Source organism: Tympanuchus pallidicinctus, unplaced genomic scaffold (genome assembly GCF_026119805.1).
Source record: "Tympanuchus pallidicinctus isolate F22 unplaced genomic scaffold, pur_lepc_1.0 scaffold14, whole genome shotgun sequence".
NCBI classification, from domain to species: Eukaryota; Metazoa; Chordata; class Aves; order Galliformes; family Phasianidae; genus Tympanuchus; species Tympanuchus pallidicinctus.
In genome coordinates this window covers 17,426,563-17,454,052 of record NW_026294659.1, presented here as the reverse complement: position 1 = coordinate 17,454,052, position 27,490 = coordinate 17,426,563, and the positions used below count along the sequence as shown (strand labels likewise).

Sequence of the window (27,490 nt, the reverse complement as noted above, 5' to 3'; positions counted from 1 at the left end):
TACCTTACTTAATACTTGGTTGCAAATTAAACTGCTGTAGCATTACTGTACACATTGATCTCTGGATTTTTACTGCAAAGCTGAAGTAGTCTTCTTTCCCATTTAAAAGATGGTGTAAGAGTGATTCAGCTGAAATAACACAGCAGTGTGAGGAGTGCATTGGCAGCTATCAGTTTCCTATCCAAATATGTAGTTTTTATGCAGATTTTTCATTATTGGACAGATTTGCTTGTTACATGCAGTGAGTATGTTAGCGGTTATTTGCACTTACACAATGAATGCTTGAGATTGTGCTGCACTGAAAATACACTTTTAAATTCTACATCTCCTTGTTTGTTCTATCCAACATTCTGCCACTGCAGGACTGTTTTCCTTCTCTGTTTTTTGTTTTGTTTTTTTAATCCTGACCTAGCCTTGCTTATTATAGGTAATCAATGTAACTGAAGACCAAATCTTTCCACTGACTTCTCTCAAGACAAAGGTTTGCAAAAAAATCTCTTACAGGCTCTGGTAGCATATTACAAACTCCATTTTCTCGTGGGTAAACACTCAGTATGATTCAGTAGGAGCAGCTTCATCTTGAATTATTAACAAGTTAGTTAGATATGTCTGTTATTATAGATAAGACATGTATTAATCAGAGTTGTATTACACTTAGTTGCAATTATCAGTAGAAAAGTTAGATATATACTTTTACAAAAGGGGTAGAATTTGGTTGTGGAAAACTTCACAAATGTGTTAGTCACAATTAAACTACAATATATTTTTTAATGATTTAGGAAAAAAGAAGAAAGAAAATAACTACTCATTGAAAAACTGGAAACTGCCTCTCTGCACTCATTAATTGAATACTGCGATTAAATCATTCCTAAAATATCCAACATACAAAACCTGAAGTAAAGCTTTCATGTATTTTTTTAAAATGTATTATAGTTTGATTGTCAGAAATTTCAACTAAAAGTCCCTAAAGTAACCTTGCTACGAAGAGGAAATTGTAATTAATTATAGTTAGCGCGGTGCATAAAGTATAGCTTGAAACTCATTACATAGTCATAATTTCAATGTATCACCATCAATCAGAAGAGCAAAACTTAAGTTTAGAATTAAATTAAAACTTCAGCTCAAGAAAAATTAGATTTCCTTGCTAGGTGACTCAGGTTTCCTCTCTGCATATAAAGCTTCCTATATCTTGTGCTATTTTGATTTTTCTTGACATTTTTTACACCTGAAAGGTCTTCCATATTTTGGAAGGCATGTGTTAGGGCTGTATGTTCAAAGTGACATCAAGGCTAGTTTTTTGCCTAAAAATGAAACTGTTCTTCTCATGCTGAAAATCCCAGGATGTATCAGTAGAGCTGAGATTGTTTCAAATTGCTGGAGCTGTTGTGTTTCATGGCTGCAGAAACCAGACAAAGAGAACTGCCAGATCAAGCAACTCCATTAGCTCTTGTTAAGCACGAACAGAGACTCTGAAAGATTTACTGGACTAAGATTTTTAGATAATTAATTTCATTTAAGAAGACCTTCCAAAGGGAATGTGTCAGATCCCAAGGAAAGCTGGGTATAAAGCAGTGGCTGAATAAAAGTGCTTCAGAAATGGGACAACCTTGCCCTGAAGATTGTCATATACACTCTTCAGATTCAGGCAGACATGTATCAAGAGTATGTGATTCTTGTCTCTTGTCCCCTTGTCCCCTTGTTCCCAGGGGAACTTTTTCCCCTGTATTCAATAAAATTAGTATTTAAACCATATGCCTACTCCTTTGTGTTATCATTTTGGTTTCAGTAACTGAAGAAATAAGCTATTAAAGCAAAACCCTGCTATTTAAATGCTTGCTGGCTGGAGACACTGTGACAAAGAGGCTGCTTTGGCTTATTGTTTGGATATACTTCTTTTCCTTTATGCTTTGCTTAGTTATTTTGTGCCTACAAAATGCTGGTGCCCGCTGGGCATGACTCTGATCTCAGTATCTCTGAAGCTCAAGCTACTTCTATTTACTCTTCCACACGGCTTACTTCCAACATTCACTGAAGAATAAAAGGAAAACAGACTTGTTGATTATTGTATTTAAAGATGTGTTTGGTGCATGAAGCATAACAGAGGTAGAGAAGTCTCTATTTTTTTTTTATTCTTTTCCCTAACACTCAAACCCGGGACAACACTTACATCCCCACCAATGATGTGGATGCCCATAGATCTGTGAAAGTTTTTTATAACACAAACGACACAGAGAAAGGGAAATTTGCTTCTTTCTCTTTTTCTTTTCACTTTTGCCTCCAAGGATGTGACACTTGACAGAGTGTATGATTTTGAAAAACAGAGACGGTTTTAAAGACTACGAGCCAGAACGCTACTCCTCGACAGGTTGTAATTTATTCAGATCAACACTAAGTGCCGTTCTGAAACATGTGCCACAGTCATGTAGAAGTTAATGGGCTCTGTTTTGAGAGAAGGGGATGAAATTCTGCTCCTTTTTATGGTAGAAGATAGATGCAGATTACCCAACTATCCCGCCTGGCTTGGAGAAATTCTGAAGGGAGTAATAAATCATGATGGAGGTCTTGAAGAGGCAGGGTGCTCGTGTGTGGCAGGAAAGCTTTCTTTCAGTTACATATGCCACAACAAACTGGGTAACAGAATTATGTGCACATGCAGTTTTTGCTTGGTGACAGAACAAGTGTTGCTTCTAACTATGTGTGTTTTCTGTGAGATACTGAACATTGAGAAATGGTCAAATTAACAACTGCAATACATTTTCTATGTAAATTAAATGCTATGTAGACAACACTTGTAGTGATTATAGCTCTCTATGTGACATATGTTTAATGATTTAGATTGGCTCCTGTTGAGAGGGATTTAATTTAAGGCACTTATGGCATTGGGCTCAAATTATTTGCAGGAGCTGATTGAAGCTTATGTTTTACCCTACAGCTTGTGTTCAGATAAGGATCATCCGCTGAGTACATTTCATTTATCTCCTTCAGGATCTAAACTGTCGGGTTTAGCCACTATTTTCTCTCTCCTTACATGTTGTTTAACTACTTTCCAACTCTACCAGCCGTTGGTGTAAAATCAGATGTGAAAACAAAATTGCAAAATTCTTCTATTACATTTCTTTTTCATTTAAGTCCCAGGCCAGCAATTTTTATATTCTTCCCATCTATTTCCCTTGGCAGCAAGTTTTGGATGTCAAGTTCCCATTAAAATTGGAAAGAATTGATCACCTAGCTCCTCAAGAGGCTTTCAACCTCACCTCTTTCTTGTCTATCTTTACCAATGACCATCAATGAACTGCTGACTGTAGGAACCAATGGATTTGGAAGTGTCCTCATCAAATTTTAAACTTAATCCACAGTATTGCAGGCACCATTAGCCTTTCCTCTGCATTGTGACATTATCTTACCATGTTGATAAACTCTACTCAGCAGTGGTTTCCAACGATATTCTCTCCTTAAAACACTTGCAGATACATATGCACTGCTCTTGCTAGAGTGACATAGGAGCTGAGTGCATAGCTTTCACTGAAGTTGTCTGGGTGTGAAAGCATGATTTTGATCCAAAATGTAATGGCCTCCCATTAACTTTTTTGGCCTTTGAATTGGACCCTCAGCACTTACTGATCTGGCCCTTATTAACAGTAATGATTGTTGAATCCAGGGGGAGGGTGAGGAATACAGAGTGCACATGAAAGTAAATAATCAAAATGGATGTGTAATTTCCCTGTAGCACAGTGCCAGCTGGCTTAGAAAAAGCTGAGGGCAACTGAAGCAATGGTTATGTCATTATTGCTTGAAAACTGGATGGCTGATGCTATCCTCTGATTTGTCAGGTAGTTGCTGTTGTTTTCCGGTTTTTAGGAGCTCTGTGAAGGATTGGATTAGTCCATCAGGATCATCCTGTGCCGGATCTCAAGATGTCTAAAAGGTATTTAGATGTGTAAAGTTTTTTAATACAGGAGAAAAATCCAGTTGATATCTACTTGTAATCAAATTACATAGTGAGTCTTGTCGTGAGGTGATGATACAGAGGGTAATGCCATACAGAGACTCAACATGCTGCACTGCATAGTCTCGGCCAAATAATGTCCACAAAGTTTCTAATGCTTTGCATTTCAAGCATGTGTTGTTAGTGCCAAAGAGCCTGTTTCTTGAAATGCTCAGTCCATGAACAGAATAATTGCATTACTTACTTCCTTTCCTAGAAAAATTCTGAAAAATTTCCACAAAGAACAGGAGTTAACTTGATCCCTGTGCATCACGTAAAGTCTATACAGATACTTTATGGGACTGGCACTAGCCCATTGTTAGAGCCATCACTAGAATCTGATCAAAACGGTTCCAAGTATCAATGGATACAGAACTAGGATGCCCCCTCCTCCTGGATGAAAGCTAGTTAAACTCATTTAGGCATCCTTTACCAAAATATGGAATATTTCCCGAATTGCATTTCTCACTTCATATCCTCTGTAGCAAATACAATCCTTAAAATGTCAAACTGCATTTGATAGTTGAACTATACTGACTTATGAGAAGGTATATGACCACGAATCAATTCAAACTTCAGTGGGAGAAAAGAGCCTGCTGGCCTTGGTGGGCTTGCATTCATGTTATCTCCTGGACAGCCATTTTGCAGAAGCCTTCGTGGTGGGGACTTTGGAGGCATCTGCATAGATGAGGATGCTCTTCTCAGTCCCATTCCTGAAAAGTATCCTGTATTTTCTGGAGTGCAGCCTCTGACTTTCAATGCATATTAAAAAAATGATAGTTTCAGGAAATAATACTGTGAGATGCCAAATTGATGAGTTAACTGCATATAAATAGCAAGTATATAATGTATTGTTTCATTAAAAATAAAAAGATACCTTTCTCAGATAATTTTTTCTGAATACATAAGCCAGAATCAGACTAGGAATCAGAGGACTATTGGAAATACATGCAAATTATCAGTGTTGGATACAAAATCCCAGACCATAAAATAAGCCAAACCTTGACTACAGACAAGAAGTTCGGATTTTGATGCAGACATGAAAATCCGAATCTCATTCATATTGAAGTTCTGACTTTTTCCTAGAAGCAGAGATCTGCTAGAAATTTGGATGTGAACATTGATGTAGCCCAAAAAGAAGATATAAATATATATAAACCTTTGCTTATAAAGTATAATTGTTTTTTACCATTGCTTCTCTATAGATTGTTTGAAAGACGAGGGATGTACAACAAACACAAAATTGCAGTGTCAGAAACGCAGTTGCTTGTTTGTTCAGAAAGTACATACATTGCTTATAATCATAGGATATTCTGCTTTTTAATCTCTGCGCTCATATGGTTAATCCTGCCAAAAATAATACCAGTTGAGCTTGACAGGATTTCAACATGTGGTTTTAGCATGCCAAGAAATGATTTCTTAAATTTGTCCTTTGTGAACTCTAGCAGATGGTTTTTCTCTATTGAGGCTACATTTTGTCATATACATTATTTTGTGAGCAGACACAGACTAAAGGTTTGAATTCTAGAAAAGGCAGTAAAAATGTGTTATTAGCTATTTAGAATTCATTTTTATTCAATACAGCTTCAGCAGCTGGATGAATAAGCTTATTAATGCAATAAATTGCTGTTAGTCCATGCTACTTTTCATTCAATGTGTGAGAACTTGAAAAAAATAAAAAGCAGAAGAAAATAGAAGAAAATATTAAATAATAATAATTTTAAAAGGTCACTGACATTTTTATGACTGAGAAATTTCTGTTTCCTTAATATTTGGTTGTGCCTTTTCTTTTCTTTTCTTTTCTTTTCTTTTCTTTTCTTTTCTTTTCTTTTCTTTTCTTTTCTTTTCTTTTCTTTTCTTTTCTTTTCTTTTCTTTTCTTTTCTTTTCTTTTCTTTTCTTTTCTTTTCTTTTCTTTTCTTTTCTTTTCTTTTCTTTTCTTTTCTTTTCTAAGTTTGATCTGTTTGGTTATGGAGCATGATTTTGGTCATTTTAGCACTGTCTATATCTTTAAAATCTTCTGTGGTAACTATCAAATGAGCCCAGATGGCATGTACTCAAGAAGTCTGGGGGGGATAAAACAGCAGAATGGAAAAGTAGCTGAGCTGCTAACAAAATACACAGTTTCTCATTAGTGTAAGAATCATCACCAGAAGACTCAGAAGTGGCAAATGCTGCTGTGCCAGTTTTTAGAAGAAGGTGTTTGGACTGCTGTCGAGAATCACTGACAAGTTTGCTACTTGGAAGATTGAATGAAATGATAAATTACAATATGGAATTTATAAAATGGCTGATGAAAATAGCCCAAGTTATGCATATTTAGTAGTGCTGGGCAGCAAAAAAAAAATAGCTTAAGTTCCTCCTTATTTGGGGGATTCCCTCTGGGGCACACCTGGGAAGTGATAACAAGCCCTCTCTTGGCTTTGAAATTTGAGGAAGAAGGAAGAAGGAGGAAGGGAGTGAAAGCTGAATGGAAATGAAGGTAGAAAGAAGGGAAAAGGAAATGCAAGAAGTGAATAGAAAAGAAAAGTGAAAAGGGGGGAAAAACAGGAAGACAGAAAATGAAAAGAATCAAAAGGAAAATGGTAAAGTAACTCAGTGCATTAGCTGTAGGCCAGTTCAGAGCCTGGTGGAGGATCATGGGTGTTTTCCATCTAGAGCACACAGGTAGTCCTCAGAAGTCTCATCCTGAAGAGGAAAGAGCTGCACAACCCTTATTTTCCATTTTTCATGAGAATGGGTCACACTTGTTGGTGCCTAAATACTGCAAATAGTTCCTGTTGAAAGCTGTGCATAGAGTCCACAAGTTTCATCATGTCCATCTCATCAAGATGTGAGAAAACCCATTTCTTCTTGCCTAATTTAGCAAGTGCTTTATTTCAGCAACAATCTGTTTAACTCTTCTAAGTCCTCTGAGTTTGTAGCTTCCTTGTTTAAGCCATTTTCTTGTATTTAAACAAAAAAAAAAAAAAAAAAAAAAAGAAAGAAAGAAAGAAAAAAGAAAGAAAGAAAAGAAAAAAGAACCTTATCTGAAATTCCTGTGTAATGTTTGTAAATGCTTTAATGTGGAAGTCACCCATGTGTTACAAAAAAAAACCAAATTAAATGTAAATTAAATGGGATTTTTGTTTTGGGAGGAATTTTACAATGTTCCCTATGCAGAGACAATACAGTTCAGGAAATGTTGACCTGAATTCTATCTAATTTTCTCTATGGCATTCTTTGAATTCAAATTTAAATAACAAAAAAACAAACAAGCAGCAACAAGAAAGTAAACAAAACCCCATGGTTTTTTTGTTTTTTTTTTTGCACAAAAGCAGTGCCAACAATAGTGAATTGAATTTTCTATTCTTTTTCACAGAGAATGGAAAGATGTGAGAACTATCTTAAAACCTGTGGGATGCTCTTTTCATATTATCAGGTATAATTTGTAGTAAGAAAAGGCAGATTATGTGTTTATAGAAGACTTACGAAATAAGCCTGAACACAGCAATTAAACTTGATGGTTGAAGACCTGGCTCGTGGAGGTTTTGTTATTGACATCCTATGAATAAAAAGTTTGTGTGGTTTCTGAAGGAATGTTTTCTCTTATTTCTTATTTTCCTATTTCTCTTGTTTGCCTCTTATTATGTGAAGATGTGTAAGCTTATGCACACGACTAGTCCTAGTGCGTTCAGCAGAACTGAGGTTAATGCCAATGCATGCTTTTCTGCCTGGTAGGCGCTACAGAGCTGAAATATTCTGATCCCATGTATGAGATTTCATGCAGCTGGATGCACAGCATGGGTCTCCCAACCTCAGAAGTATATGCGTGTGTAATATCAGCTTCTTTTATTCTAAAGAGAAAAATAATAAAAAAAAAAAGCAGTTTTCTCACTTTTTTTTATGTCCATGCTTGAGAAAATTGTTATGAAGGGCTATTAACAGAAACCAGATGAGGCTCCCAGTGCAATGGAGATAATAATCTACCTTATATAGTGAGCATTCTGAAAGTTAGCCCTAACTGCAGCCTCACTGTGGGAAGTGGCACTTTGCAGAGTACTGACTGCAGACATGAGATTAGAAAGGATAAAGAAAACAACTGCTTAATTCCGAATAGGAAAAGAAAACCTAGAAGAGACCAAAAACAGTTTGGAGTACTGTACTGTAGATTTCTCAAATACTGACATTAACTGGATTATACTGGTAGTGGGAAGAGTTGCAAACACATCTGAAAACATGATAGATTGATAGTTTTGAGTGGAGTCTGTCCTTCTGGACTGTACCCCGGGCAGCCTGATCTAGTGTTTGATCTAGTGGTTGGCAACACTGCCTATGGCAGGGGGTTGGAACAAGATGCTCTTTGAGGTCTTTTCCAACCCAAGTTGTTCTGTGAATCTGTGATAATACAACTCACATGCATGTGCAGTTCCATCTACTCACTACATTTTGCCTAGAGTCTGTTTTGAGTCACCACTGAAGAAGATGCAAGAAGGCTAGATGTTTGCTTGGCTGTTTATTTGTTTTTCATTAAATCACGGGAAAGCTTTTAGCATTAAAAGCAATTCTTTTTTTTTCTTCTCACTGCATATGTTCTCCCAGTGCCTCAGTGATCAAAGGGCCCTTTTGCAAAATAAGAACTCATTTCTCTAAAGAGGACTTCTCTAAAGAGAGCTGCTTTGACAGAAATTTACAGTCACCTTTATAAAACAAAGTAGAACACTAAGAAAGAAAGTTCACACTGAGGTAAGCCATATGGGGCTTTTAAGTGGTATAGCAACTTTACAGGGATTTGCTGTGCTTCTTGCTGTGACTGCAAGGTGTAATGCTAGCGGGAATGCAGTCATCGGCTCCATCTCCTTGAGGGTGTCATCATTTCCATATGCAAAACTTACCATTATAGCAGCATTATGGTTATTTGCAAAAAGAGTTTTCCAGGTCTCCACTTTTTTAACATTGCTGATGCAGATTTACAGCAAAAAATGACCTGGAGAAAGTACTGCTTTTATATTTACGACATGGCATGGGTTTGCATTGATGTCTTGCGAGTGAACTACTTTATCCCTTCAGCATACGAAATAGTATTATAGGAACTAAAAAACTCAAACCACAAAACAAAACAAAGAAACAAAGAAACATAGAGAAGGTGCAGATAGGTCCAGCTGACTCCATTTTGCAGAAGCACAGCACACATTCTGAGACATTTGGATAATGAATGGAGTAATAGAGCTGTCATCTCCTTCTTACTCAGTTGACCAGCTGTAAAATAGAGAGCTGTCTTTTGCAATTGGTAGCCCTTGTTTTTGATGTTTGATTCCCTTATTTTATCAAAAGTCTTTCTTTGAAATGAATATTTTAATTATGCATGTGTGGGGGATAGCTTCTTGTATCTTGATCATCTGCTAGAAGCAACTGGGGCTTCTTGATTAAAGGTTTTTGTTTTTTTTAATAAAGCTTTTTCTTTTCATTTGGGGATTTTTGCTGTTAGAGCAATTCCTTTGTATTATTCAGACCTGGTGATAATTAATTGAAGAAATTTGGAGTCAATAGTAGCACACTTTGTGAAATATTTCCTGAATATAAGGAAGAAATGTTTTACAATAAGGGTGGTGGGGCAGTGGAACAGGTTGCCCAGAGGGATGCCCCATCCCTGGAGAAACTCAAGGTCAGGTTGTATGAGGCTCTAAGCAGCCTTACCTAGCTGTAGGTGCCCCTGCTCATTGCAGGAGGATTGAGACAAGACAGCTTTTAAATGTCCCTTCAAACTCAAACAGTTCTATGACTTCCATTGTGCTGTAATAGCCTAGAGACACAGAGCCCCACAGTTTAGTTCTGCTTCTCCTTCCAGCATGGGTCTGGAGGACAGGGGACAGCAGGAGGCCTTTTGTCTTCAGCAGAATTTAATTAGTAGTGGCTGGTGACCAATGGTGCCCTACAATAACTCTCTTAGAGAGAGCATTCCTTCTGCAAAAGCTCTAAAATCATTACAGTTTTATAGATGAGAGATGGGAAATGACTTTTTAAAAAGCTGCAGAAAAAGACCTTGCACAACTCTACATTACTCATGTAATAACTGGCAAATCTTCAACAGACTGTGCTGAGGTGTACACAGGATTTGACACTTCATTTTTCTTATTATTTAAAAAAAAAAAAGCATTAGAAGTGACTACTGGGCTTAAGTAAATATGGAGTCATGCAAGTTCTGCTCTACCTGAGGTAAGCTCATCTTCATGGGAGGATGATCTCAGCAGTGACCTTGACAGAATAACTAAGGTTGGAAAGGACTAAGTTCACTTAGTCCAACCATCAGCCCATCTCCACTGCCCACATCCCTCAGTGCCATATTCACGAGGCTCTTGAATACCTACAAGAATGATGTCTCCACCACCTCCCTGGGCAGCCTGTGCCACTGCCTCACTGCTCTTGCTGAGAAGAAATGTTTTCAAATACCCAGCCTGAACCTTCCCTGGTACAACTTTGAGGCCATTCCCTCTTGTCCTATCACTGTTACCTGGGAGAAAAGGCTGACTCCCACCTCACCACAACCTCCTCTCAGGTGGCTACAGAGAGTAATGAGGTCTCCCCTGAGCCTCCTCTTCTCCAGACTGAACAATCCCTGGGTGAAGACTTACAGATGCTATGAGGATTATATAGAAAATAAAATATTGCAGATTAATACACAGAAATTCTTCTAAGAAGATTGTTTTTTCATTCTTCTCTAGCAAAATGGCTAAAGAAGGTAGGAAAATTCAATTTAGTTTATGAGTATCAGACCTACATGTCTGAGTTGGCAATAAATTTAGAAAATGATGTATTCTTAAGTGTTCCAGGATTTGCTTGTTACTTGTTCAACATCAAGTAGCAAGTTTATAAGAAGAATTTTGAAAAAAACATGGAAATCTGTCAGTTAAGTTTTCGTGTTCTTTCTAACTGGGACAGCAGGGCTCAGTTTGAATAATTTCCTCATAGAAAAATGATGAGAACTGCCCCAGCCCTGCTGTCCCTGTACCGGCTCCTTAGCTAGTGAGTAAGTGGAAGGAGTTTCCACAAGTTTGGGATCAGGGATGGAGATCCAGATTGTACCTGGTCAACCTTTGCAGACTAGTGCCTGTCTTGCGGTGGCTGTGGGGAACACACACACATGAGATGCCCACAGGTACTGCTGGTCTGTGGGCAGGCATTGCACATCTATGAGAGAGGCATCCAGCCTTCTTTTTTAGGAGTATTGGGACCTGCTTAGAGAGAAAACCTTGAGCAGCCTGATTTGATCCCACAGTAGGCCTTGCCTGGGGCAGAGGGCTGGACTGCAGTGCTCCAGAGGATTCTTCCGATGTGGATAATCCAATAATCCTATGAACAGCTGGATAGTATTTTCTGGGGAAGAAGCTATACAGCAGGGTTTGGGAAAGTGCCCTTGATCTGATATAATGCAGATGATGTCTCTTTCTGATGTATCACATAGGCTCTTCTTCCATTTTTGCATGTATGCACATCCTTCTGCACCTCTTTGGCAGCATTATACAGTGTTTGACCGATACCTTAGTATGGCAGCATTAATACAAAGGTTTAGTTGATCTTTTAGCTGATCTGCTGTATCCATTACCTCCATCCTCCCGGTAGCGAGCATGGAGAAAGCTGAAAGAGCAGAATACTTTTTGCAGATTAGTCATTTGCAAATGTATTCTTTGAGGTTCTCTCTCAGGGCACAGTTCAGATATGAAAAAGCAATGTGTATTTTAGAAATTCGTTTAATTCTGTCTTTTGCAGTGTGGTTACCTTTCGATTTTCATGAAGGCTAGTATTCTTGTTTCCAATATCAGGAAGGATGTAGTGCAGTGGGCTCATTTCCATTTACAGATTCAATACTGACCTCCACATTTGCCTACTCCAGTAATTTTCATTGTGTTTTTGGAGAAAATTACAAGTTTTGCATTTAAGGGGATTTTATGAAATGTAACAATCGAAGAGTGTGGGCATGATGGGCTGGGTGCACTCACTTCCAGGGTGACAGGAAGAGAAAATCTTTGTGTTTACAAACTCCTGCCTAGTTGACTACAGAGTGTGGAAATGTCCTGGTACAGCCCAGCACTCTGCAGTGCCCAGGCTTGAACTCACCATGAACATTCAAAAACCCTTTCAAGGCCTTACTCTCATATCCTGGATAAAGCTGCTCACAGCAAATTTGTGCCTATTCATTGCTTATTCCTCAACATGTTTTTAAAATGCTGCCAACAGACTACTTTGTTTTCCATTGAAGGCCCTACAGTTACATGTAAAACATCAATGACCAAAACTCATTATAATTAAGCTCCTTAAAATGGCATTGTATCTGTCTGTTCTGGTCCTGTGTGCACATAGACAATATTTTCTCTGTTATTAATAAGCCCTTGTATCAGAAACTTTACCATAAATGACTGACTGACAAGAGTAATGATGAGCCTGAAACCGTGATGTGGTCCCAAGGGAATTGTTTTAGGCACAAAGCAGGAACTAACCTTCAAAAATATTTATGCAAGTCATCTATTATTAGAGTCATCCAGTTAAATGCTATGGCTATCCAGTGCCAGAGAAAAGCAGGCTTAGGGGACTTGGTGCAGCTTTGATACAAACAGGAGAAAGTCCCTTTGCCTCTTTAGTGTTGAAACTGCTTTTACACCCTGACTAAGCTGGCCCACATTAACCAAGACACCAGATGGATGTAGGAAATGCCATAGATTTTATGATGCTTTACGACTGCCAATTTACCCAAATCCATTTTCTATAAATTATTCAAGATATTAAGGCCCCAGTTTTCAGAATTAGCCTCCAATTCTGTGACTGCAAATAATTACAGGTACAATTTATAGCAAAAAGGTACAAAGTCATTTTTTGATATGTAGACGTCTGACTACCTGATTATCCCACAGAACTGATGTCTTTGTGCTATAAAACCTACCCAGAATAATCTGTCTCTGGCAAACCATTTCCATGAAATTAGAATCTGTGTTAAATTCCTAAAAAAAAAAAAAAGAAAAAAAGAAATTATATATTATTAGTATATATCTTTGTACAAGACAGTTCTAAAAATCTTAAAAATCTTTCTTTAAAGATGTTTTATTGTTATCATAGTTTCCCTGGGGTCTGCTGCAATGGCAAACTTATGGTCCATCACCTAAAACTGTCACCGTGATGCCTTTGGTACACATAAGAAAGACAGATCTTCCTCAGTGTTGTTATAAAAACTATTTCCGTGTTCCAGCATTTGGATTTATGAGGCATAGTGCATATGTATTATACATTTCTTTTAAAGTAGTAGACTTAGGAAAGTAAAAAGGGCTACTATTGAGTAAAAAATATAAGTAAAAAGAATGATGTTGAAGGAGGAAAAGCATCAAGGATTTTTAAGGCCTAATTTCCACTCTTCACCACAGACTTGAGAGAGTTTACATCTAAATACTGGGAGTATTAAGGTGAAGAGGTTATTTAAATTAATTCCAAATTTCTGCTTACACTGACCCATGTCTCAAACAGTGTCCCCTCTGAAAGCTGCAGGCATATGTGTGTGAGCAGCCGCTGTGGTAGAGTTCCTGAATAAGAATATTATATATAAAAGCATGCAACTAATTTTTACTATCTATTACTAACTTAGTTTACTACCCATTTCCCTTCAACTGGTTATTAAAAGTGTGGTTACTTGATCTTTGCTCCAGAAGCCCATTATTGCAATTGTGTGTTTGGTCAGATTTCTAACAATTTTGGTTAGGAAACTGTCACATTTAGAACTGTGTGTTAAATATCTGCTGAAAGAATGACTCATTCTACCCTGGCAGTCATAGCACACACCACGGCAGTACAAAGCCCTAGCACATTTCACTGAAGTGCCATGTAAAGCCTATTTCAATGTAAAATGTTCCTGCATACCAGTGAAAAAACACCAATTTGAAAAAGATTTTAATGAATGATAGCAGGTGAGGAAAGATAGGGTTAGAAAAAAGCATGTCTGATAGTTTGGAGGCTTACTCATCAGGGGAATGAGGCTTCAGTGTCTTCAGCAGATGGAAAAGGGCTTCCAGCTCTACTAAACAATCTTACCCATGCCAGTTTTGTCACAATGTTTCACAAGAAAAGGTTTTGTTAAGAACTTATGAAACAAGACATCCATCACTGTCTCCAAAGTTATGACCAACTGGCAATTCAAGAAATGAGAAAATTCAGATTTCTTGGTCATAACTTACTGGACCAAAGCTATTCCCAGTTCTGCACATAGATTTGTCCTTTTTGTTTTGTTGACTTTGATAGTAGATGAAAAATATTTCACAATTGGCCATTTTTGCAATTTTAGATGGTCCCAGGTAAGTGACTGGGGTAACCAACACGTCAACCAGGTCTAGTACCTGCATCTGTGACTATGTTGCTCACCCATAAACGCCCAAGACTTTCTTCTGCATTGCAGAAGAGATCATCTGCACCCACTTCAAACTAACAATGTTTCATGTGCAAAGGAGTCAGGAAGCTGAAATATGGAGCTAATTCTTTTTTCCCTGCACTGTGGAATCGCCATATGGAGGGTAAAATTGCCAGAGATGTTAATTCCCAGACAGTGAGTTATGAAGGTAGTGAGAGGATGCTTCCTAAGAAACATTGAAGAGCTCAGATATTCTGGATGCTAATTCATGCAGCATTTGGTCAGGTTTGTAAAATCTGGTCAAAACCATCCTCTATTTTCCATCAGCTCCCCCTTACTGATGTCTGCAAACTCCATGTAATGACTGAGAACCATTTTTATGAAGTAACTAGCTTATGAAAATAATATATTTTTTTTTCCTATAGAATTTATATTCTATAATTTGGCTCCTGTCCTTTCAAATTGCTTGACTTTCTATCTCTCCAGAGAAATTTGCAGCTACCCTGAAATTTAATGCAACTATCATGCTAACATGTTAATATACATACACACAAGTTTGCAAAATGGCATATACTTTATCAAGTGCTTTTATATGACAAGTTATCACAGGGTGGGATTTAGCAAATGAGTTCTAACTGTAGTACCTGTTTGAAATATTCTGAGTGAGACTTAGCTGACATTTTTCACTATGCCTTCCATTTGATACATCTATAGAATACCAGACAGGAGAAATTTTGGGGAAATTGTTCTGAAATCAATTAAAGATGTGTGAGAGAAGTGCAAATTTCATCCAGACAGGAGAGGGAATTAAAGTTATATTCAAACTTATAATTAAAAAAGTCTTTTTATATCACAGTCTAAACTTGCTTCAAAATAACAGTTCAGAAAGCTCATACTGATGGAGAACAGAAATGGCAAGGATGTTTTAGAATACGTAAATATGGTGAAGGTTGCAGTTCCTACTGTGATGCTGCCTACTCTTATGAGCAAGATAATAATGTGCCACTGTGATCCAGAGGCACTGTAGCCATCTCTTGAAAAGATGAAGAAAATCTGATTTCAGTAGGAGATGACTGACAGACAATATCTTTAGGCTTTTTAATAGCTATAAATTCTGTCTCTCTGTTGTTAATGAAAATAAAAATTGACAACACTCTGAAGTGATATGGTCATACAAACCTTTGTCAAGGGGGAAAACAACCACCATCCTAGATTGTCCCCAGATCAGCTTATTAAATAGAAATTAATGATCTTCTTTTATCTGTTCTGAATTTAGACTGGATAAAAGATGTGGAAACAATAAAAGACTTCTTCTAGGTGTGTGTGAACCTTTGCTTTGAAATTCAATTTTTAATAAATTCACATTGAATCCAACTTTATACTCTCACCCAAACCTCCCCCAAATGCAGTGCTCAGAAAGAGCAGGGTCTGCTTCTTGGTGTTGTGGTGAGATGAAGCACCACAAACAGCGTGTTGCGAAACCTGACAGTTATTGACAACAAAAACTGTAAGCACTTAAATGGGCAGCAGTGAGGCAGCTCAGCAAACAGCAGTAGCAGTCTCACAGAGGCAACTCATGAACTCATCCATGCCCCATTGGCCCATGTAGCGGCCAGATGTTCTCTCCTATTTATAACGGTGAAGAGAGTAAGCCTGTCAACCGGACATGAGCCCAGATGAACTGCATCTCGTGGTGCTATAGTTGTTGTGTGGTGTTATTGCAAGGCCTCTTTCTGTTATCCTAAAAAGGTTGTGCTGACTAGGAAGGTTTCCAGTGGGTGAAAAGAACATAAATGTCACATTCATCTCCAGGAATGACAAGAAGGAGAAATCTGCAACTGCAAGCTGGTCAGCCTCACCTTAGTCCATGGGAATGTCATAAAGCAAATCTTTCTGGAAGCCATTTCTAGCCATGCGAGGGACAGGAATATGGCTGGAAACCGCCCCAAGATGAACTCCTTCCTCTGTTTTACCAGTGCTGTCTCTGATAATCATACAAGGCAAAAATGCTGATTCAAAGTAGCTGGGAAATTAGATCCTTAGGCTTCTAGGTGAAGGCTTCTCCATTTTACCCTGCCAGATCATGTCTATGGAGATAATATCCTTGTGGCAGGCATATGTCTCTCTTCAGTGAAGTTACTGCTCTATTTTCTGTGTAGCAGGAGTATGCTGAGTGTAGGTGTTAGCTTTCTGTTGTGAAGTAGGGCAGAGGTAAGGCTTTTAACAGCAGGTTTTTATTCTTGTAACTTCAGCCTTTGCCCACAAAGGTCATAAAATCACCCATAAAATATTTTATTTTTTGCAAATACCCTAAAGCTGTCACATAATCATTGCCTGCTTTTCAGTCCCTGACAGGGCAGCTGTTGTGGTTATGGTAAAAGCACATGAAGAGAACAGCGGAATATTAACCAACAGTGAAATTCTAGTAACAAAAGTGAAGGAAATTGAACGTTTTTTTTTTCATTGTAGCAACAGTGCAGACTGTGTTATATAATTACAGTGAAACTAATGCCGTTATACATTAATGTCTAAATGCACAGCAGTACAAATATTCTGCTAACAGCTTTTCACTATAACTAATTCTGCTGGTTGCTTTATCGTAAACATTGCTTCTTGCCCTCTTTATCGGGGAGATTTTCCTATGCAAACGGTAACATAGTTAGGTTTTTGTTATTATTCTGATATCCTTTCCATTTTCAGATGGTCTTTGAGCACACAGAAACATCCCTGTCCTGAGGAAGCAGCAATCAGTAAACAGCATTTGCACTGCTGGACTACCAGCATAAATCACAGAATCATAGAATAATGGAATGGTTTGGGTTGGAAGGGACCTTTAAGATTTAATTCCAACCCCCTGCTATAGGCAAGGACACCTCCTACTAGACCGTGCTGCTCAAAGCCCCATCCAGCCTGGCCTTGAATGCTTCCAGGGAGGAGGCATCCACAAATTGGAAGAATAAATGGCAGCAATAAAATAAAATCTCTCCCCTAAGTCAGTTTAACCCCTCACTAATACGTATAGGAACATTAGCAGTGGCAAATGAAAAGTGAAATAAGGTGTGAGTTTTGTGGGGATAGATTCTCTGCACCTGAACATGGACATGTTCTAAAACTGGAAAAAGATCATTTCAGGCAGAGCTGGGAGGACAGATGAAATATAAGTCAAAGTCTCATCTGCTCTTAAATTAAGTAAGGCCAGTGCCAACCTTGTGCAAGCCATTTGAACAGAGTGAAACTCTCCCACTCCAGGGACTATGCCACACATGAAAATGATTAACATCACTAACCAATTTTCACACTAACATCTCTTCAACCTGAGTGTGTGATAAAGGTACAGAGAAGGATCAAGTGAGTGCTAGTTTATATGACTGTGTATTCCACAGTTACTAGTCTGTTTTCTGCTTTCCGTTTTATGGAAAATAAATAAGATCATGTTCTGTGGCATATGGATAAATGTTGGAATGAACGTGCTCCATCTTTAGTGGGTAGTGCTTCTAATGCATCAAAGCATGCTTCCAAGCTTCCAAGACTCAAGCACTGAACTTTTCTTTCTCTTCATAACATTGTAAGCCATATACAAAACTTCAACGAATGCAACTGTCTCACTCATGTGGCAAACTTTATTACACGTTTATTTCATGGGTAAACAAAGAGGAGTGTGCTTCGATCTACTGCAAGAAGATCAAAGATTTAGTTGTTGCAAAACTAGACATCATCACACTTTCTCAGGAAAGGTTCAATAGCTCACTATCTACATGAATACTTGTATTATCCCTTTGAGAATAAGATTTATTTTCCAGAAAGATAAGACTGCTAAATCAGCTTCTGACCTTCTTGAAGCTCACACAGCAAGATTATCTACTGCCTGGAAGCAGATAGATGTAGAAAATCCTGATCCATCACATACTGATGGAGAGACAACTCCCATTAAATACAGCTAACACAGTAGTCTTAATTGTCACATTTTGGTCCATTCACAATTGCGTTGGGTGATGTGACATTCACTAACCATCTCTTGAGATTCAACTAGAAAGCGCCTGGGTTGGGAGTAGGTGGCATGGAGAGCATTGTAATTAAGTATCTGTTCCCATCAGAGTATTCTCTTCGATGCTGCACTAACAAAGTTTGGTGTAAGCTGGTCATCACAAGCTAAACAAGTCCATCTCTATCAGCACTGCTCTCACTCACTGTTTTTCCTGTTTCCACACAGAGATGTAAAGATTAATAAAATGAATGCTGTGCCAAGACTGATAGCACTGAGAGATATTAAAGCTACAAATACATGTTTCTTTGATACTGCTAATACACTGGTTTTTTTATTAATTTTTTATTTTTTTGTAACATTTACAGATAACTTTAAAATTTCTGCAACACCTCTATTCCCACACTACACTTGAGGATAGAGGGTAGTTTTAGATCTTATTTCTGGGGGATTGCATCAGATCATGAAAACATGAACCCAACTGGGTAGTCTTACTCAATATTATTTTTAAAAGCAACTATAGATCATCTATTGTTTAGGATTTTCCATCCTTAAAGTAGATGCCTAACCCCTAGGAGAGCACAGAAAATCTATGATAATACATTTCTCAAATTTTGAATTGGAGGAACCACTGGATTTCAAGGGGCCACAATTTCAGCTGTTGGTGTAGACTGCTAGTTTCTAATTTAGCCATAATTTAGCCAATATCAGACATAATTCCTTTGCTTAAAAAGTTATTAAAAATTTAATAAAGCCAAGGAGATTCTAGGACAAAGTATATTAAGATAACATAAAATTTGTGCATACATATTAATTTCAAGACATACTAGATCTTAATTTGAATGTCTTACTTGAACATTACCAAATATGAAAATTCTTAGATTGTTTTAGAATGCATTTTCAATTCAGAATAGTCAGGTATCAAATGCATAGAAACAAGGGAGGTCCACCCCCTTTAAATCTGATTTTTGTCATAGTAATAAACATGAATGCTAGAAGTCTAAGTCTTGTTGAATGTGGGTTTAAGGGGTTGGTCATTGTTTATTTTGTTTGTTTGGGTTTCGTTGGTTTGGGGGTTTTTTTGTTCATTTTTTGTTTGTTTTTATTGTTCTGCATTCTTTCCATTCTCCATCTCCCAAAGCAAAGCATTATGAAAATTTATAACTGATGTCTGCTGTCACTTTGTAGAAACTGCAGTCATTTACAGCCATGAAGTATGTGTGAATAATTGGAGACTGGTTGCTTTCATTTCCAAGCAGCTTTAGCCTTCAACAAAATCCTGGCATGCATTTAACTCATTTTCTACAGATTTGTTACTTTCAGTCTTTCTTCTACTGAACAATCAAACTAAGATATTCACTTACATCCTTGAGTATCTGTGTTTATATTGCTATTTAATTAATCAATTTGCCAGTGCAGTACTTGACATGCTCCTGGATTGCTTTTAAAGTGTGCAAAGGGGACTGGAGCACCTTCCCTATGAAGACAGGCTGAGGAAGCTGGGCTTGTTCAGCCTGGAGAAAAGAAGGCTATGGGGTGACCTCACTGCAGTATTTCAATGCCTAAAGGGAGCCTACAAAGAGGAGGGGAATCAACTCTTTGAAAGGGTTGATAACTGCAGGACAAGGGCAAATGATTTTAAGTTGTGGGAGAGGAGATTTAGGTTGGATGTCAGGGGGAAATTCTTTACAGAGAGAGTGGTGAGGTGCTGGAACAGGCTGCCCAGAGAGGTTGTTGAGGGTGCCCCATCCCTGGAGGTGCTCAAGGCCAGGTTGGATGGGGCCCTGGGCAGCCTGGTCTAGTATTAAATGTGGAGGTTGGTGGCCCTGCATGTGGCAGGGGGATTGGAAATTCATGATCCTTGAGGTTCCTTCCAACCCTGGCCATTCTGTGATTCTGTGAAAGTATTTGCACACTATGCCTAAGGCAAACAAATGAAGAGTCTTTTCTGACCTACTGGCACTGGGGTGTCTCACAAGCAGAAATTATTATTCATCGTAATTGTATTTCATCAGCTTTTTGGTAAAAGTCTATAACACAAATATATGTTTTCATAAATGCCTTTGGGGTTTGCTTGTCTGTTGAATCTTGTGTGGCTCAAAAATAGCATTAAACTTTTCCAAGCCAAAGAATAACCTTAAAAATGAAAATATATTCCCTATGCATATGGTGAAATACCCCTGATTCACCCAGACTTACAGAAGCAAATGAAGCAGTAAACTCATGTTTAGATGAAGAATCTTTCGAAATTCAGGCCACGTTTTCCAAGGTCCTGCCATCAGTTTTTCAAGATTTATGCAGACAGTGCTGGTGGATCTCGTGCACTTTGTACTACTGCCTGCAGTTGTCATCCCTCTCCACCAATATGAGCAGAAAGTATAGAGGGATGCACCAGTGCTGAGCTGAACAGGTCTGCCACTGCAGATCCAGTCATCACACGGCGACATCCACAAGCTATGGTGACAGGATGGCTTTGGAAAGTTCTCAAACTTACACGATTTCTGTTTGAGTGTGCAGTGTAGAACAGATGCACAGACGTAAGTATAAACAGTTTTGGAAAGTGGAGGCCTGATTTCAGTGCTAATAACATATTTCAGAGAAGATAAGTAGCTGGCATGCATCAAAACCCTTTTCAAACACTAACCAACATCAAATGATTCAAATGGTTCAGAGGAAAGGAAGGGAGTTTACAAATGCAACTGACTATAAACAACATTACAGTGGTCTCTGTAGCACTTTACAATGTATTATTCTTTATACTGGTCCAGTATAGCTGGAAAGCATGGAATGAAAAATGCTAGAAGAAAACCTAGTCCTAAGAATCATAGAATCATAGAATGGCCTGGGTTGAAAAAAGCTCCTGGTGAAATACAGGTTGTTTCTGATCTTCCTCCCCACTGAGCAAATATGATCTACCAGACCCTGCAGAGTTGCTGTGTTATGATTTCACATTGGGATCTGATCAGTTTGTTTCATCAGTAGTCATCCTATATCTGAGGGTATAGGATGATCACCCACCTTATCCCCAGCTTCAGCAAAAGGGGGCCAATCTTATTTTCAGTGCTGACACCATAGCTTCTCTACAAGGAGAGACACTTCTGATTTGGCATCTCCCTGTTACAGGCTGCCTCTCCTTTCTCTTGGTGGGCTTTTTGAGTGACGTAGTGAGTGGATATGGTGGTAATGGGCTGATGGTTGAACTAAATGTTCTTCGTGGCTTTTTCCAACCTTAACAATTCTATGATTCTATGACAATCCTGAGATTCTCTGCATGCCTCCATGAAGGCTGAGGGAAGCCAAGCAGAGGGTCCTGCAGATCACCCCTCATGTGACTGGTGTTCAGGAATGGCATCCAGCCAGCTGAGGCACAAGAACTGCTTTGGTTGCAGTCATTTATAATGGTACCCCAATCTCATGGTGGTTAGTGGATTGATAATGAGAGCAATGTAAAGAAGAGAAATACAGAGACAGCTGTGCTGGCTCAGGCTCTTCTGCTATCTCATCTCAACAGTGGCAAAGTGTGGATATTTAGAAAACAGTATGAGCATCAGGGAAGCATAGAACAGTTTTTGCTCTTGAATAGTCAGTATCCAAGGTGCCTTTGGCTCTTTCAGTTCCAGAACCAGAGGTCTTAGCATTTACTGGGCTTTACCTGGATTTTTCCAAAGACTTTTTGAACCTAGAAAAGAATGATTGCTTCCTCCATGTCCTGTAGCAAGGAGTTTTGCAGTTTAACTACAAGTTGTGCAAAGAATCACTTTATGTTACTGCTATAAAATTGGCCTCTGCTAGTTTCATTTCATGCCCCTTAGTCCTTGTGCTCAGAAAGGCAGTGAATGCTCGTTCCAGATTCACCTTCCCCCCCTGCACGGATGATTTCATAGCCCTCTGCCTCAGCTTGAGCATTTTTTCAGGCTCTGTACACTTTCTTGTCATGCTTCAAGCTATTTTTATTGCCCTCGTCTGAACTTGCCCTATTGCTGCAAATACAGGCAATGCTCTCACAAATAACAGGCTGTCAGACTTTCAGATATGCCTCTCAATTAGTATGTGCATACATTTTGCACACGCTGGGATCAAATGACCTTTGTAAATGTGGCTTGCCAATACAGTTGTTTGCATATTTCCAACACTGATCTCTGAATGCTATTTGACTTGTTAATCCTACACTCAAGGGTTACCTATTTGGTGAGTTCCAGTCAAGCAAATATTCCGCTAAGTCTGACCTGTGTGAGGCAAACACACAGAATGGAAACAAACCAAAACCAAACCCCAGCAGTGATACAACTCTTAAAGTCTTCCTTGAGATAACTACTCCACACATGTATGTATATATAATCTGTGATTTGTGGTTTCTGGAGCCTCCTTCCCTTCAGTGAAGACTATGGCTACTGTCAAAAATAGGAACTTTCTCAATAAATCACTGCAGCAGTTATTAAATACAGCTGGATTCATTTCAGTGTTTAATCACTCACAAAAGCTGTTTTTTTACCTCATATGTTTCTGCATCCTTTAATCATGAAGGAATTAACTGCCAAATCCTGTTTTGCTTTGTTTGTTTTATTGTGCTTTTTTATTATTATTATTATATTTATTTCATGTACAAAAACAAGGAATGGCTACTTTCCTTCCTTCCTTCCTTCCTTCCTTCCTTCCTTCCTTCCTTCCTTCCTTCCTTCCTTCCTTCCATCCTTTCTCTCTCTCTCTCTCTCTCTCTTTCTTTCTTTGTCTTTCTCTCTCCCTTCCTTCTTTCCTTCCTTCCTTCTTTTCATCGTTCCCTCCTTCCTTTTTCAATGAAGATACTCACAATTCTCCACCCTACATGAAAATTAATTCCCATTCACACTGGATCAAGAGGATCACCGCCCTCTCCCTCCCATCCCCACATAGCCTGCCTTCCCTCATTCTGTGCCTCTTTCCAACTGCCATAAATGGAAACTTTTGCCTCCTTCGAACTCCTCCTCACTCACTTTTTAAACAAGTAAGGGTGCTTCAGAGGCTTTGAGGATAGAGATCCAAAAAACTTGTAGCTATTTCAGGGGCAGACTTAGTAGCACTTTCCTTTGAAATGATCTTCTGCTGGGGATTACCATCTAATGCACCTGGAACTACATTGGTTTGTTCAAGCTCTTGGTTTATCTGAAAATCATTTTCCAGTAATCTTATGTACACCATCTGGCTAAACATCCTGTGAGGAGCAGCCGCTGTGCGGAGAAGGAAGCTCTCTCTTGCCCAGGCCGTTGCTAAGCAGCTCAAATAGTAACAACAAACTCATTGATGCCTTCTTCTGTGCCAGCTTGGGGCCAGGCATGGCCATGCCACCAGTCTCCAGTGAGTTATGGGAAATTCTTATACCATGTCTCCAACTGTCAAACCAACATATTTTCTATTTTTCTCTTTTTTCTTTTTTTCCTACAGTGATTATTTTTGGTTAGCAGGATGCATTGTCTTTAGCCACTGCAAGTCATGGGTTGCTCCTAAAATTAGATAGGGACAAATGTGAAGCTCCTTCCTGGAAGCCCAGGTGATTGCCTCTGCACAGCTCATAAGCATGGGACCATGCACTGACTGGCAAACTCCTGCCAGCAGCTTCCCACTGAAATGAATTCTGCTGAGATCTTGCTCATTAATCTCTGGGACGCTGCAGGTGCATTTATTAATGCAAGAGCCCCGTGTTCCAATGCTGTGATCCTTTCTGACACGTTAAGCCATTTTTAATTTGCTCTCATCATCTCCTGCCTCTCTAGCAGGCATTAGATAACTCTGGGGTCCTAAACAAGCTGCTGTGATTTAGGCAGAAAGCAGGTGAGTTATTAATCTTATGCAAATGCCTGTTTAATTTTCAGGGATTTTGGCACCGTTGTAAGTACTGGAAGTCATGGACTACAAAGAGAAAAGGTAATTTCCTGTTTGTTTAATTGATCTTCTGTAACTTTTCTCCTGGCTGGTAAAGCTAGGTAATGGAATTTGCAATGCAAAATCATTATTAGAAGTGCCAGTATGACATTTGATTAATCTAGTCTATTTAGGCTTAATAAGACATACTTAGGTTCTGAAAGTAAAATACCATACTATTTCCCCTCCTGCTTCTTAAGTATATTTATAAATATCCCCAATGTTATTATACATGGACCTATTTCTTCATGCACTATTACTAGAAAGTGATAACTCCTCCAAAAGTATTCTCTCAAAGGTTTCTAAAAAGAGGAAACTTTTGGCTTGTGCAGTGTCCGAACATTCTCTGAGATGACCGATGCCCTGCTGACTTTCCTTCAGGTTGAGGAAGGCCAGCTCTGGCCGCTTCTCAACTGGCAGATTTTCAGGAGAAACCCAGCACCTGCTGATGACTCAGGAGCCAGCACTGTTCTCATTCATCCTGGAATCAATTTTCTGCAGTGCAAGTTCTTGGATAAAACCGAAAATAACAGTACTTCTGACTGTTCAGGGAAAATAAAGGCCTCTTGTCATTTCTTTCCAGTGCAGTCACTCTCAAAGCCACGACCAGATACAATTCATGGAAGATGTTTTCTTTACACTCACATCTTCCTGCGTCATTTCTATTAGATAGAGCATCTTTTTGCTCTCTTCTGATTGAGCAACAGTTAAAAAATCTTGTTAATTACGGCAAGTGTTGTTTTAGCTCAACAACAAACAAAAATATTTTCTCTTACAAAGTGTTTCGGATTGAAAACAGCACTCTTTGAGCAAGGTATAACTATTGCAAGTGACGTATGTTGTAAGATCTGGGTTACTTTACGGAAATTTTTTATAATTGTGTTCAAGACATTAGTCTGTGTCTGGTGTTGTTTCATTTTACTCTAATTGCAGTAACTTCTATTTCCATCATAGTAATAATAAGAGCAATCATATCCATTTAATCTGATCATTTATGTTCCACTGCAGTGACCAAAACAGGCAGCCTACCACTTCATGTTATCATTCGTTACATCTTACTAAATCAGGCTTTCAAACGAAAGTAATTGTAAACACATGTACTTTTTATGCCACAAAGTGTTATGAAAAAGCTTTTAAACCACAGTTTTCTCAAGATAAAAATCAGCTCCTTAGGTTTTATTTTTACCTCTTCTGTGCCTCACAGCCTGATCTTTATTTGTGAATCAAAACTTTAAGGAACACTGGATGTTGTAAGCTTTAATAACAAAGTCTTATTCTGGAGTAGGTTTCAAACAAGATTTTATTCCCATAGATTGCATTTAAATGCTTCCTACTATGCATCTATTGAGGATAGGACTATCTACAAGGACAATGCTGAAAGAAAACAAATCAGGACTGATTTTTAAATAGAATTTTAAAAAATAGTTATTTAAAGCAAAGTATCTTTGGAAACCTATGATCTGACTGGAAGACCAGAAATGTTTGGGTTTTTTGCTTTTAACAGGAGGTGTACAAGCATTTGTTACTGCCTCTGAGAGGTGGTCTTTACAGAGATGCTAGAGCCCCTGCCTTCCTCTTTCATCAGTGATGTCATAATTTATGAGTTTACCCCAATTTTGAAAGCATTAAAATGAACACTTTTCAAACCTTTTTCTATCAAAACCATTGACATGAATTTTGGCTTTTCTGAAGCTTTGTTTTCCAATGAGTAAGTGATTCATCCTCTCCTTTCTTCCTCCTGACAATCTTGTCTTTTGTTTGCAGCACTTACCAAATGAACTTCTGATTCCTTTTTATGCAATCAGTAGCCAGATGGTGGCTGGACAAGAAGCAGCCTGATTTACCTCAGAATGGTACTAAACTTCCCCAGCTGCTATGGAGAGGGAGTGTTCCTTTTGAAGGAAGTGTAGTTAGAGTGAAGCAGCAAGTTGGCTGTGGATGGGTGTTTACGTAGAAATCTATTATTTGATTGTGCTTCCACAGGCAAGGAACACAGCTTTGGGGATATGGTTAGTGGGCATGGAGGTGATGGACTGTTGGTTGGATTAGATGACCTTAGTGGCTTTTTCCAAACTTAATGGTTCTATGATTCTATGAAAACAAAATCTTTGGATGCAGCTCAGTCACAGAATCATAGAATATCACAAGTTGAAAGGGTGAGGGTCGTCTATTAAACTCTATCCCCTAGAGAGAGTAAAACACTGGTGTCCTTGCATGAGGTATAGATGAGAAGTCACCTGGAAGGCAGCATACAGTTCTTGTCAGCTATATCACAGACCAAAATAAAGGCAGCAAAGGAATAAGCTTTCTCCTTCTAAAACAAATTTTTGGTGGCAGGGAGGAGTGTGAAATACAGGGAGGGAAAATCTGAAGGACAAAACTGGCACATGGACAAGTGGATACGAAGCAGTCATGAATAAATCTAAGACAGAGATGGAAATGAGATTGTGGAGCAGGCTGACACCGTGACTGGCTGGCTCTTGCTCACAGATTAAATGACAAGTTAGTAGAGGGGAGTGGAGGAAAAGAAATACAACTCACTCTTCCCCCTCTTGCCTCTCCCCCCAACAAAATGATTTTGGTTTAGATAGGGGTGAGGGAGAGAGGGAGCAGGAAGAAGTGCCTTCTCAGGATTCCTGGCCACTCTTCAGGGGAAGAGAAGCCACATTTGTATGGTCTCATCATTCAGCTGGCAATGACAGGCAATGATCTCCAGGTTCTTCCCTCTCCTTTTTGTGACTGTTTAAAAACTGTTTGTGTTGGTTTGAGGGTATTTTATTATACAGAGAATAGGTATATTTGACAAGACTTAAATATGAATTGCTGCTGTGCTGCCTGAAATATTTGATAATGGGCACAATTCTAAACAGCGTTTTGCTTAGGTGACTCTGCTTGTTTCTGCTGAGAAGTTTTCTGCTCTCTAGTTTGTTTATCATTATTATATCTCGTCTTTCCTGATGCATTCAATGGTTCATAAATGCAACTTTCGTTCTGCAGTTAGTTGTGCTGTGGATGTTAATAAATTGCCCTCCAGTCATACTGCATTTTCTTTCTGCAGACTGACCCTTCTCTTTTGCACACAGAAGCAGTTATTATGTATTCTGTTTTGCAGTATAAACTTGTGGAAGGTGAATCTTCAAGCACCTCACTAATGAGCTTAGAATCACCTTCCGTTGGATGCTGCACAAACAGGCCAGAATAAAGCCATTTTCTTTTCTTATGTCCTTCCTTTCTGGATAGCAGTGCAACCAAAGTACTGCCTCTGTA

At 38.6% G+C, this 27,490-nt stretch overlaps 2 protein-coding genes across 7 annotated transcripts in view; both read right to left on the bottom strand.

Moving 5' to 3' along the window:
* The window catches only part of GRIK1 (glutamate ionotropic receptor kainate type subunit 1), a 155,474-nt gene that overhangs the window by 86,269 nt on the left and 41,715 nt on the right, over nucleotides 1–27,490 (bottom strand). The window lies entirely within an intron of this gene.
* Nucleotides 10,330–27,490, bottom strand: part of LOC128076433 (claudin-8-like) — a 146,892-nt gene continuing 129,731 nt past the window's right edge. The window contains exon 2 of the mRNA XM_052674095.1: nucleotides 10,330–10,417. The gene's annotated coding sequence lies outside the window, so the exon portion shown is untranslated. The remainder of the gene's footprint in view (nucleotides 10,418–27,490) is intronic.